This window comes from Staurois parvus, unplaced genomic scaffold (genome assembly GCF_062004578.1).
Source record: "Staurois parvus isolate SC_StPar_1 unplaced genomic scaffold, SC_StPar_1.0 ptg002140l, whole genome shotgun sequence".
NCBI lineage: Eukaryota > Metazoa > Chordata > Amphibia > Anura > Ranidae > Staurois > Staurois parvus.
In genome coordinates, this window is record NW_028319936.1 from 3,965,736 (window position 1) to 3,979,078 (window position 13,343).

Below are 13,343 nucleotides of genomic sequence, written 5' to 3' on the forward strand. Positions count from 1 at the left end.
CTACTCGGCCTGAAGCCTCTACTCGGCCTGAAGCCTCTACTCGGCCTGAAGCCTCTACTCAGCCGGACGCCGGCATTCAGCCTGATGCCTCTACCCAGCATGATGAACTGATCCAGCCTGACGATCCTATTAGGCCAGTTGACTCGATGCCCGCTGTTGATCCAGATGATCCGGTACCTGATCCGGTGCCCACTGTCGAGCCAAATGACCTGATGCCTGGTGAACCAGTGCCCGCTGTCATACCTGGTGACCCGATGCCCGCTGTTGAGCCAGACAATCCGGTACCTGATGACCCGGTGCTCACTGTCGTGCCTGTTGACTCGGAGCCCACTGCCTTGCCAGATGACGCGGTGCCCGATGTCGAGCCAAATGACCTGATGCCTGGTGACCCAGTGCCCGCTGTCCAGCCAGACGATCCAATGTCTGACCCAGTGCCCGCGGTCATACCAGTTGACTCGGAGCCCACGGTTGTGCCTGGTGACTCGGTGCCCGCCGCCCCGCCTGGGTGCCTGAGACCTGTCGTTCCGCCTGGAGGTCCGGCTCCCGCCACTCCGCCTGAGGGCCCGAGACCTGTCGCTCCGCCTGGGGGTCCGGCGCCCGCCGCTCCGCTTGAGGGCCCGAGACCTGTCGCTCCTTCTGGGGGTCCGGCGCCCGCCGCTCCGCCTGAGGGCCCGAGACCTGTCGCTCCGCCTGGGGGTCCGGCGCCCGCCGCTCCGCCTGAGGGCCCGAGACCTGTCGCTCCGCCTGAGGGCCCGAGACCTGTCGCTCCGCCTGGGGGTCCGGCGCCCGCCGCTCCGCCTGAGGGCCCGAGACCTGTCGCTCCGCCTGGGGGTCCGGCGCCTGCCGCCCCGCCTGGGGGCACGATGCCTGTCGCCCCGCCTGGGGGCACGATGCCTGTCGCCCCGCCTGGGGCCTGATGCCTGTCGCCCCGCCTGGGGGCCCGATGCCTGTCGCCCCTCCTGGGGGCCCGATGCCTGTCGCCCCTCCTGGGGGCCCGATGCCTGTCGCCCCTCCTGGGGGCCCGGCACCCGCCGCCCCTCCTGGGGGCCCGATGCCTGTCGCCCCGCCCGGGGGCCGGTGCCTGCTGCTCCGCCCGGGGGCCCGGTGCCTGCTGCTCCGCCCGGGGGCCCGGTGCCTGCTGCTCCGCCCGGGGGCCCGGTGCCTGCTGCTCCGCCCGGGGGCCCGGTGCCTGCTGCTCCGCCCGGGGGCCCGGTGCCTGCTGCTCCGCCCGGGGGCCCGATGCCTGCTGCTCCGCCCGGGGGCCCGATGCATGTCGCCCCGCCCGGGGGCCCGGTGCCTGCCGCCCCGCCCGGGGGCCCGGTGCCTGCCGCCCCGCCCGGGGGCCCGGTGCCTGCTGCTCCGCCCGGGGGCCCCGTGCATGTCGCCCCGCCCGGGGGCCCGGTGCATGTCGCCCCGCCCGGGGGCCCGGTGCCTGCTGCTCCGCCCGGGGGCCCGGTGCCTGCTGCTCCGCCCGGGGGCCCGGTGCCTGCTGCTCCGCCCGGGGGCCCGGTGCCTGCTTCCCCGCCCGGGGGCCCGGTGCCTGCTGCTCCGCCTGGTGGCCCGCTGCCTGCTGCTTCGCCTGGTAATCCGATGTGCCTCTGCCCGGAGTCCTGCCCGATGTGCCTCTGCCCGGAGTCCTGCCCGATGTGCCTCTGCCCGGAGTCCTGCCCGATGTGCCTCTGCCCGATGTGCCTCTGCCCGGTGTGCCTCTGCCCGGTGTGCCTCTGCCCGGTGTGCTTCTGCCCGGAGTCCTGCCCGATGTGCCTCTGCCCGATGTGCCTCTGCCCGGAGTCCTGCCCGATGTGCCTCTGCCTGATGTGCCTCTGCCCGGTGTGCCTCTGCCCGGTGTGCCTCTGCTCGATGTGCCTCTGTCCGGAGTCCAGCCCGGTGTGCCTCTGCCCGGAGTCCAGCCCGGTGTGCCGCTGCCCGGAGTCCTGCCCTGTCTTTGTTATCCCGCCAGTTACCAGACCCGGGCGGTGGAACATTTTGCCCAGCTAGGACTGTTTGGAGCGTCCTGAGGCCGCTCCTTGGGGGGGGGGGTACTGTTAGGAATGGACTGGCCAGCAATGGTGGGACTCACCTGCCTTTTGATCTGCAGTACCAGGGCTGGCCAGCGGGTGCTCCCAGCAATCAGAGACTCAACCTTTCAGCCAGCTAACACCTGGAACTGATGATGCTGGGGTATTTAAGGGATGGCCAGACCCACAGACTCTGCCTTGGTGTTGTGTTTGTCCTGGGCCCTGTATCTGTCCTGCATCCTGTTTCTGTCCCTCTGCCAGACCCTCTGTACTACGCTGCTTGTTACCTGTTTTGATCTCTGGCTTGTGACCCTGACCATCCCTCTGCCTGACCCTCTGTACTACGCTGCTTGCTACCTGCTGAACCTGGCCTGTGACCCCAACCTTTCTCTGCTTGCTCAACCTGTACCTACCTGCCCAATTGATATTGACCCGGCCTGCCTGACGACGCTTGCTTGTATGTACTGTTATCTGTGGGTGGTTTGGTTTGGTTTGTTTGCACTGTATTATGTTTAGTATTGCACTGCGTTTATGTTTGTATTGTTAGTGTTATTAAATTATATTGTTTATCACATATCTGAAGTCTGCGTTTCCCTGCATCAGTCACACACCTCTGGTCATACCTGGGAGCCCTGACACCATCATTGGTATCAGTGGGAGGAATAGTGCCCCATCATTGGTGTCAGTGGGAGGAATAGTGCCTCATCATTGGTATCAGGGGGAGGAATAGTGCCCCATCATTGGTGTCAGTGGGAGGAATAGTGCCCCATCATTGGTATCAGTGGGAGGAATAGTGCCCCATCATTGGTATCAGTGGGAGGAATAGTGCCCCATCATTGGTATCAGTGGGAGGAATAGTGCCCCATCATTGGTGTCAGTGGGAGGAATAGTGCCCCATCATTGGTGTCACTGGGAGGAATAGTGCCCCATCATTGGTATCACTGGGAGGAATAGTGCCCCATCGTTGGTGTCAGTGGGAGGAATAATGCCCCATCATTAGTATCAGTGGGAGGAATAGTGCCCCATCATTGGTGTCAGTGGGAGGAATAGTGCCCCATCATTGGTGTCAGTGGGAGGAATAATGCCCCATCATTAGTATCAGTGACACCAATGATGCGGCACTATTCCTCCCACTGACACCAAGGACACTTGCTGACCCCTGTTGCAGTATGGTGCTGCTGCAGCCAGCATATGTGGTTGCAGCAGCACCTCTGCACTGCACACTTACCGGCTTTTCCCTCACTCGATTTTCGCGGGTCCGCTCGGCTCCGCCTCCTCGCCCGTGATTGGCCGCCTGTGTACCTTTCCTGAGCTACAGTTCTGGCGACCAATCACCGGTGAGGAGGCGGAGCCGAGAGGCAGGAGTGAGGGAGTGGCCGGAGTGACGGAAGGAGCAGCGCTTCCTGGATGGATCATCGTGGGAGCCAGGTAAGAGACAGCAGCCCTCTGCCCACCCCTGTACGCGCCGCCCTTGACGTTGACTCGAGTATAAGTCGAGGGGGCAGTTTTTCAGCACAAAAAATGTGCTGAAAAACTCGGCTTATACTCGAGTATATACGGTAAATTGTTTTGGGTCAACTATGATTGAGAACACAGTCACTATGTTGCTGTTTGAGACACACACAGAAACAGTCTGCAACATGCATGAATAGGAAAAAAACACACGCTGTCATTTTTATAGCCTAGGGACAGTAAATACAGTAACAGAGCTATGGATCATGGCAATGTTTGCAATCTGGTGATTGCCCTATTCATTGAAAAGTTAATGTCAAGAGTGGAAAACAGCAGAGATATGCTGCAAGACTTACGCACCCAAGGTTCACACCTATGCAGGTTGCATTTGATCCGTTTCTGCATTGCGTTTTGCACTTGCATTGTGTTTTTAATTCGTTTTTTAATATATTTTTTTTTCCTTGTTGCTAGGCAGATTTAAAACGCAAAATGCATCAAAAACGCAGCAGAAATGCATAAAAAAATGCAGCAAAAACACAATACATGCTTTTCTGCAGCGCTTCCATTGAAGTCTATAGAAACAAAAAGTCCCTGACCCTTTCCAAAAAAACTCATCGGGGGGAAAACACACAGGTGTGAACATGTTCAATAGGAAATCATATTAAATGGACTGTACTGCATTTCTGCAAAACACAAAATGCTCCAGAAAACACTTAGGTGTGAACCTAGGGTCAAGCAGGGAATGGGTGACAGCAGTGACAGGCAGCACAGAGCCAGCATAGGACACAAGTGTAAAGCATAGCTAGCAAATAATACTGAGATTAACAACAGGGGAGGGAGGGAAGCAGACTAAGGGCCCATTCACCTTACCTGCAGTTACCTGTGATTTTGTTACGTGTGATCATGTAAAAACACATGTAACTGCAATGACACATAGGAAACAATTGTTTTCTATGTGTCATGTTCATACCAGAATTTTGTGTTACTTTGCGTTCCAAAACTGTGCAATTTTTTGCAACAATGCAATATCGCAACGCAATGCAGAGAAACATGTAAACACTCAAAAAAGCACAGCAATGCAATGCACCTTTCACCTACAACAATTAGGTTAGAGGAAACATGCCTTTGAAAATAGAGAACTATGCAGAAAAAATGCACATAAAAATACACATAAATGCACAGAAAAATGTACGGAAACTGAAAAAACATACATAAAAACAAACCAAATCAAAATTCACCGCAGGCGCGTTTTTATGCGTGTTGTACTGTAGTGTAAATTGTTCCTCCTTCAAATGCTGTGTAGCCAATTATAGAGAAATATGTAGATGTATAGACTTGTTGCATTTATATGGACAGTCTCAGTGGAGAATAAAACACAGTATGTACAATGTGTTATTCTTCTTCCAGGAGGTGTTAATAACTTGATGAAGTGATACAATTTAATTCTCCATAAAATAAGATACAAAAGGTTTATGTAGATGTAGGAGGGTAAGGTTGGCCTGGATGGTAAGTTATACAGTTTTATATAATCTTCTGGAAATGTTTCTTTAGAGTAGAAAGCATTGACATCATAAAACTTCTTTTCTTCTGCCATTAAGTAGCATATGGCTGTATGTAGGCTTTTGGTTTGACCTGTATATGCTGTGAATGAAAGAGGGGGCTGCAAACATATCCACTCCTATCCCACCCCCTACCACATCACCGCCTAAGGAAGTTGATAATTCAAAGGTGGCCAAAGGCAGTATTTTTTCAAAAGTGTACATGACTGGGTTTTAATATTAACAAGCCATACTATTACAAGCTTACATTACATACTATTACATAATTACATACTATTACTAATACAAGCCATAATATTAACAAGCCATAACAAGCCATAGCCATACTCATAGCATTTAGTGGAAACTACTTTATATGCCAAGATTAACATACAGGAAGCAAATATCCTATTAAACAATTGAAATATGTGAATTGCAGATAGTTGGAAACTTTAGGTATAACTCAGGAGCAGGTGACAGGTAAACTCCAGCAGACCTGCATGCTGGCTGCCAGCTGGCAGAGATTGATACTCATTAGACTGTACAATATACTGATCTATGTCTGGGACTACAAGGAAAAGAAAGTCTATGGCATGGACATCATACCAGGCCAGCTGGCAGCTACTATAGGACATTGTAAAGGGCAGACTAGAGTGTTAGTGGTTACAAATTATTAGGAATAGGAAAGAAGAAGGTTTCCCATTACTTCTCTTCTTTTTCAACATCTCCCTGCACAGGAGGATGTCATTTTAAAAACAAGTCTTCCAACTAGTCCAACTGAATGCCCACAGCAGGGCAGCTTCTGTGTATTGAAACATACTAACTTTATTGGGTCCATGGAGACCGAAGGTATCTCAGTGGGGCACATAATTCAGTTTTTTTTAAATTCTTTATTTTGAAGTAATAGTATAACAATTTTACAAGAAAAAAACATTTTTACAGAATGCGGATAAACTTGGCCTATCACTAGGCACTTAGTGACACTTCCCACATATTTCAAAAAAGCTCTGAAACATTTGAACGTTCAATAGAAAGCTGAACCAATCCAACCACATTCCTAGAACATATTATTTCTTCCTTCCATTTTATACATTTAACAAAAAATAATCAAGAAGAAAGAACAACATTCATCCCCAGTGGAATAGCGAGAAAAAAGGAAGAAGTAACCAACATAAGATCATAGAAGAGAGAGAAAAAAAATGTGTGTGGGGGGGTGAGGGAGCCAGAATTCAGTTTTTACCATAACAGCATCCCTATGACATGGATTATTGGAAGTCTCCATTTTACCCCTTTCCAAAGCAAGTGCCAGAAAAAGGCTCAGCAAGCATAAAAACCTTTGTGTGGTGGTCCTCAGATCCCTTTTGGTTGAAGACAATAAGGTCTTAAAGCTTGAAAGCCATCCTACCTCAGGCCCAGGTACAAAGTTTTGAACCAGCTGCAAATTCCATAAAGAAGAAAACCTGTTTTCTCTGACATCCATACTAACCCAAAAACAGTATTTTTCAGCATTTTTAAAAGCTGCCTAACCTCTTTTTCATGGACATCTCCTAGAAAAGCCTTGATGCCTGATATTAATGACAGGTATGTGTGTTGAGCAGTGCAGGAGAACCTCAGATATTCTTTTTGACAAAGAGAGGTTGTTGTATACACACCCCACATCAGTGCTGAGACCGACATAGACTCAGGGACACAACTTTGTGCATTTTGTTCCCACAAAAATGCATCCTAGTGCTGACTTTTGCTGTGCGATCATGCACCAAAGCATGTTGCAGGTGATAATTGTATATGAAGTGTTAAAATCCCAGAACCAAAACAGACTTGTCTTAAACCCTGTACACATGATGAGAATATCGGAAGGAACAATTGCTTGTTTTTTTTCGCCAGCTAGTCTCACATCGAAAGTAAAAAGGTTACTAAAGATACGAAAATTCTCCTATGAAAGAAAAGAATTTCGAAAGTGATGTAATTTATTGTATTGTTTTTGTATTGTATTTTCGGATGACTACTATACTGATTAAACGAAAAGCGTACGATCTGGTATCGTACAAGAAAAATGTTTGCGCTTGTCTCTTCGGATATTGTTGCACGAATTGTCATGATCGGCTCTCGAAAGCTGTGTACTAACGATCTGATTATCAGACGATCGGTCCTCATCCGAAAATATTTGTACGGTTTTCTTATAGTGTGTATGGGACATTACTTTACCTTTAGTATAACTCTCAACTCACCCTTACTGTCCCTCTTTTGATACAATATCCCTCTTTCTTCTTTCCTCCTCAGTTGTCCCTCTTTCTGGTGTATAGGCAAAACTCAGTACAAAGGGAAAAAAATGGTAAGAAAAAGCACTTGTTGGTTTAAAAAGACCCCATCAAGTCTGTAAAGAATTGGAAATGGGAGCTCCCTTTAGGAGAAGAGGTAGTGTACTCTCCTCTCTGGCAACCTATGACTTCTACTTCCCTTAGAGCCTTTGACAGTATCTTCAGCAGTCAACACTTCTGAAAGTGTTAGATACGTATGGTACACACCGTGAGTCGTGATTCCTCTCCGACCCCTATGTGCTTGCTAAGTCCTATAATGATGTAGAAGTCAAAAAAAGATGTAAGAAACTGTTGAATGCCAACACTGTAAAAGCTGCAGCACTGACACAGAGGATAGATTGGGTATATGAGCTGCTGAAGAGGTATGTATATGACCTTTTCTCTTACAGGCGCCTGCTGTTTTAAGCTCTTACAAGTCTCTTTGAAGTGGAACTTTACCCATAACAATTTGATGAAAAATAATGTTCTTTAGAAGGGAGCATACATTCCACATTGAAATGGTTACAAAAGGCAGAAGGTTTTTTTCCTTCATGCATTCTATGCATGAAGGTAAAAAACTTTCTGCATGCAAATTCCCCCAGCCCCTCATATACTTATCTGAGCTCGATCTCAATCCAGTGATGTGCATTATAGCATAGGCTCTTTGAGCTCTCTGCCTCCTCATTGGTTCAGACACAGTAGCTGGAGCCATTGGCTCCGGTGAGGGGGAACCGGGAGCAGAGCTGAGCTGTGCTCTGTGTGTCTTATATATACACAGAGCCAGCTCAGGGGTGAGCACACACAAGTTCCCCCAGAGCAAGCAGCTATGGAGGCAGTCAGCATGGGGGGAGCCAGGAGGGACCTGACAAGAGGAGGATCAGGGCTACTCTGTGAAAAACCATTGTACAGAGAAGGTAAGTATGACATGTTCATTATTATTTAAAAATAAAAAATCTGCCTTTACAATCACTTATTATAATTATTATTATAATTATGCTGCCAAAATTAGTGTGTGCTGTAAATTGCCTCCAGCATTGTTCCTGTTTCTTTTTGCTGGAGGCTGCCATTTTGCTGAAGCCCAGGGACCCTGAGTAGCAGTAAATCTTTAGGCTGTCAGCAGGTCAGCCTCTACATTTTCAGCACAGTGTAAAAAAAAAAAGAGAGCAACTGAGCATGTGTAGAGCAGAGTGAGACAGTGTATTACTGAATTTTAAACAATATAGGTGCTTATTTTTAATGTTTTACATAGCTATACCTGCTAAAGGGGCCAGCATGATGTGATCTAGCAGTACTTAAAGTGGAGCTCCACCCAAGAGGGGTAGTTCCGCTGTGAGGACTGCTCCCCCGCTCCCCATTAAGGATTGGCACCTTTAGGGGGCTGGGAGGGAGCGGGTACCCGAATTTGACAGGTACCCGCTCCCACTTCCGGTCCAATTGCCTAGGCGATCGGAAACGGAAGGTGTCCTCCCTCTCTCCCTCCCTGTAGTCTTTTGGAACACATGACAGGTCCCAGAAGACTACAGGACCATTCAGGAAGCACAGCGCTGCTCACGCATGCGCAGAGGGTACCCGACTGTGAAGCCGCAAGCTGTCACAGCCGGGTGCCCACACTGAAGATGCCGGCCTCCTGGAATACAGGACGGCCAGTGAAAAGGACTGCGGGGGACACAACGCGGGGACCGAAGGACAGGTAAGTGGCTTTTTTAAAAGTCAGCAGTTACAGTTTTTGTAGCTGCTGACTTATTTTTTTTTCAGAGTGAGTGGAACTCCGCTTTAATTTTCTGACTAAAATTCCACTTTAAAGTGGAGCTTGACATCAAAAACAAAAATCTGCAAGCAAGCAGGGTTTTTATGGCAGAAGAATGAAAGTCAGTGAAACGAATAAACAACCATGATGCGTAAGAGTTACGTCATCTTGGCATGGCCAATCACAATGGCCAAAGATCCTGTACCCAGAAAAAAACTGATTGAATATGTCGGGGACCAGCGAGGGAGTTTGTGAATGTCACATCGCTGGAGGGGAGGTGACTTTAGTTCTGCTTTAACCAATTATGTTTACGAATTAATTCTTTGCGGTCTTTTAGATTGTAAGCTCCAAGAAGCAGGGCCCTCCTAACCCTCTTGTATTGAACTGTATTGTTGCTGTATTGGCTCCCTTTATATTGTAAAGCGCTGAGCCAACTGTTGGCGCTATATAAATCCTGTATAATAATAATAATATAGAACTGGAGGTGGGGAAGATTTGTGCCATTTGCCTACAGTCTGTAGTCTGTAAACACCATCCATATCCCATAGCAGGAAATGCTATTAGCTCCTTCTTTTATTAAAGAATTTTGGACTAACATGGCAGTACAGTGTTTATGAAAACACTGGTGCAATGTTTCAAGATTAAACTGAAATGTCGTATGAAGTCTTTTTTAAAGATTTTTGTTTTTTATTTATTTTTTATTTAATTTATTATTTTAACCTTTAAAAAAAATTGCAAAAATCTTTAGTTTTCATTTCAAATTTTGAATAACGTTTATTGTATCTTTTTTTAGACTATGTTATATTGTCTGCAATCTGTAACATATCTACTGCTTTATCTGCATCCCGCTGAAGAATTTGCACGCACATTAAACATTGCATTACATTTTGACAGTTTTTTGCTTCCACAACCTGGATGAATATATTTCTGAGCCATATCAGTCTCAACCCTCCCCCAACCTCTTTAGCTTCTGTCTCTCCACAGCGAACATTTGGCTTCCTGAAATCTTTTTCTTAGTCTCTCTGCTTTCGCTGTTTGAACAAATGCTGCAATGTTTCCCCCTTTTTCCTGAATGGTCAGCTGTATCAATATGGCCTAATATATTTGAAAAAAGAAAAAAACCTACATGTGCAGTTCTCTTGCAGGCTGGAGAAATGCCAATGAATTGTGGGTAAAGGCAGCAGTACAAACAGGGTTAAACTATTCTCTAAGCAACAAGAAAAGTAAACTTTTGCTGGAGTAAAAAAAACAAAAAAAAACAGTAAAGTTGCAAACATAGGTGTAAAAACAAACCAAACAGCACGCTATTCCTGTTAAAAGGATCATTCATTCAAATGGTATTGCATTAAATTACAGGTTAGCATACTTTTCCCTTGCAATTTTTTTTTAAAGCAACCGTATTAACCGCATGATCTTATTTTTAGTTTTTTAAAAATGTTTAAATAATAGTTTGAAAAATAGGTTAGAAAAACAGAATTCAATGAACAAATCTACCCCACCCACAATAATTTTGCCCCCTAATTATGCATGACTTGTATAGCCAATGCATTTCTTCTTGTACTTTCTGATCGCTTCTGGGAGTTAAGTCACTGCTGAAAAAAAAAGTTGGAAAATTCGGAAAAAAAAAAAACTTTACACAGCCGACATTGAAAAGAATGACGGTTAGCGTGACTTTTAAAAGACATACAAGGTTGTGATTGATTACCTTGTCTCTTCCGCTACCAATTACACATCCATTTCTATCTTTTGATGGAGTCAGCTGTTCTCTTCCAACATCTGGCTTTTTCAAACGCTCCTTGTCTTCTCCTTCATTTTCAACTTCTGCTTGGTCCTTTGTTTGTGGAAGGGATGAGTATGGATTAATCGCAATGTGCAGTCTTGTCTGCAGGAAATGACACAATTTCTCGCAGGCCACTGTTTATTCTGCTCCCCAACCCCTGCTTCCTGTTCACTTTTAATATTTTCTTTTAGAGAGAGAAGTAAAGGGAGGAAAAAAAAAAGTCTGCTCCGCTCTAGAACTAATTCTCATAAGAGCAGCAGCCACTGCAAGCCAGAGAGAAAATTTGGGAAGAATTTAACTGATCAGCACAACACCGCCTCCTGCCCAATAGAAGGACTGAGGGAGGGCTGAGGACTCTCATATTCCTGTGGGGTTGAAACATTACACATCATCAGAAAGCAAGGACAGATGTTCGCTACATAGGTTAAATTTACTTCCATTGTGATTAATGTTTATTTTCTGTAGTTTGAAGAAAATGTAAACCTGAACTTCAACATTTAGTTTGCTGTAAAAAAAGTTTTGTTTTTCTGTAATAAAATTCTTGTTTTTGCCTTTTTTTTTAATCATCCTTCATTGCATCTCAGTGCTGCTGATCTCTTGCAGCCTCTGGGCAGACACGTCCTGTCTGTCATGTCTAAATGCATGCACTTCAGTGATTGTTGTATGGCACTTTTCAGAGCAGGTTACCAGATTCTGACAAAAGTGGACCATATCTGCATAAAGCTGGGTATACACACATACCCTGGGATTCATAAAGGTTGGTGCAGACAGATTTTGTGAAAGTGTCTCTCATGCATTCTAAAAGTGATACAGCATGTGTAAGAAATAAAAAGTGGTTCAGCATGTGTAAGAAATAAAAAGTGATGTAGCATGTGTAAAAAATAAAAAGTGGCTCAGCATGTGTAAAAAATAAAAAGTGATGCAGCCTGTGTAAAAAATAAAAAGTGGTTCAGTGTGTGTAAAAAATAAAAAGTGGTGCAGCCTGTGTAAAAAATAAAAAGTGGTTCAGCATGTGTAAAAAAATAAAAAGTGGTACAGCCTGTGTAAAAAGTAAAAAGTGATGCAGCCTGTGTAAAAAATAAAAAGTGGTGCAGCATGTGTAAAAAATAAAAAGTGGTGCAGCATGTGTAAAAAATAAAAAGTGGTGCAGCATGTGTAAAAAATAAAAAGTGGTTTAGCATGTGTAAGAATTAAAAGGTGAGACAGCCTGGGTAAAAAACAAAAAGTGATGTAGCATGTGTAAGAAATAAAAAAGTGAGACAGCTTGTGTAAAAAATAAAAAGTGATGCAGCATGTGTAAAAAATAAAAAGTGATGCCGCATGTGTAAAAAAATAAAAAGTGGTTCAGCATATATAAGGAGTAAAAAGTGAGGCAACATGTGTAAAAAATAAGGTGGTGCAGCAAGTGTAAAAAATAGAAAGTGATGTAGCATGTGTAAGAAATAAAAAGTGACACAGCATGTGTAAAAAATAAAAAGTGAGGCAGCATGAGTACAAAATAAAAAGTGATGCAGCATGTGAAAAAAATGAAAAGTGGTGCAGCAAGTGTAAAAAATAAAAAGTGAGGCAGCATGTGCAAGAAATAAAAAGTGAGGCAGCATGAGTACAAAATAAAAAGTGATGTAGCATGTGTAAGAAATAAAAAGTGAGGCAGCATGAGTACAAAATAAAAAGTGATGTAGCATGTGTAAGACATAAAAAGTGATGCGGCATGTGTAAGAAATAAAAACTGATGCAGCATATGTAAGACATAAAAAGTGATGCGGCATGTGTAAGAAATAAAAAGTGGTGCAGCATGTGTAAAAAATAAAAAATGGTGCAGCATGTGTAAGAAATAAAAAGTGAGGCAGCATGTGTTAGAAATAAAAAGTGATGCAGCATGTGTAAAAAATAAAAAGTGATGCAGCATGTGTAAAAAATAAAAAGTGATGTAGCATGTGTAAAAAATAAAAAGTGGTGCGGCATGTGTAAGAAATAAAAAGTGGTGCGGCATGTGTAAAAAATAAAAAGTGGTGCGGCACGTGTAAAAATAAAAAGTGGTGCGGCATGTGTAAAAAATAAAAAGTGGTGCGGCACGTGTAAAAAATAAAAAGTGGTGCGGCACGTGTAAAAAATAAAAAGTGGTGCGGCACGTGTAAAAAATAAAAAGTGATGTAGCACGTGTAAAAAATAAAAACTGGTGAGGCATGTGTAAGAAATAAAAAGTGGTGCAGCATGTGTAAAAAGTAGAAATTGATGCAGCATGTGTAAGACCCCAGTCCCACTGGGTGCGACTTGGCATGTGATTTGCATGCCATGCAACTTGCAAATCGCATGGCAAGTCGCACTTTATTGTCCGCAATTACAGTGGTCATATTGGTGCGGTTCCGACTTGGACGTAGCCGCACCGATTTCCAAAGTAGTGCATGCACTACTTTCAGTGCGATTTGCATAGACATCTGTGTCAGATGTCTTGCAAATCGCACTTCAAATCGCAATTACATTCCGACTTTGAAATCATGCGACTTACAG

General features: G+C 45.5%; 1 protein-coding gene across 1 annotated transcript in view; it reads right to left on the minus strand.

Annotated features, from left to right (window-relative positions):
* Positions 1 to 11,096, minus strand: part of CCDC80 (coiled-coil domain containing 80) — a 179,233-nt gene extending 168,137 nt beyond the window's left edge. Inside the window, exon 1 of the mRNA XM_089665167.1 lies at positions 10,758 to 11,096. The gene's annotated coding sequence lies outside the window, so the exon portion shown is untranslated. The remainder of the gene's footprint in view (positions 1 to 10,757) is intronic.
* Positions 11,097 to 13,343: the final 2,247 nt, after the last annotated feature.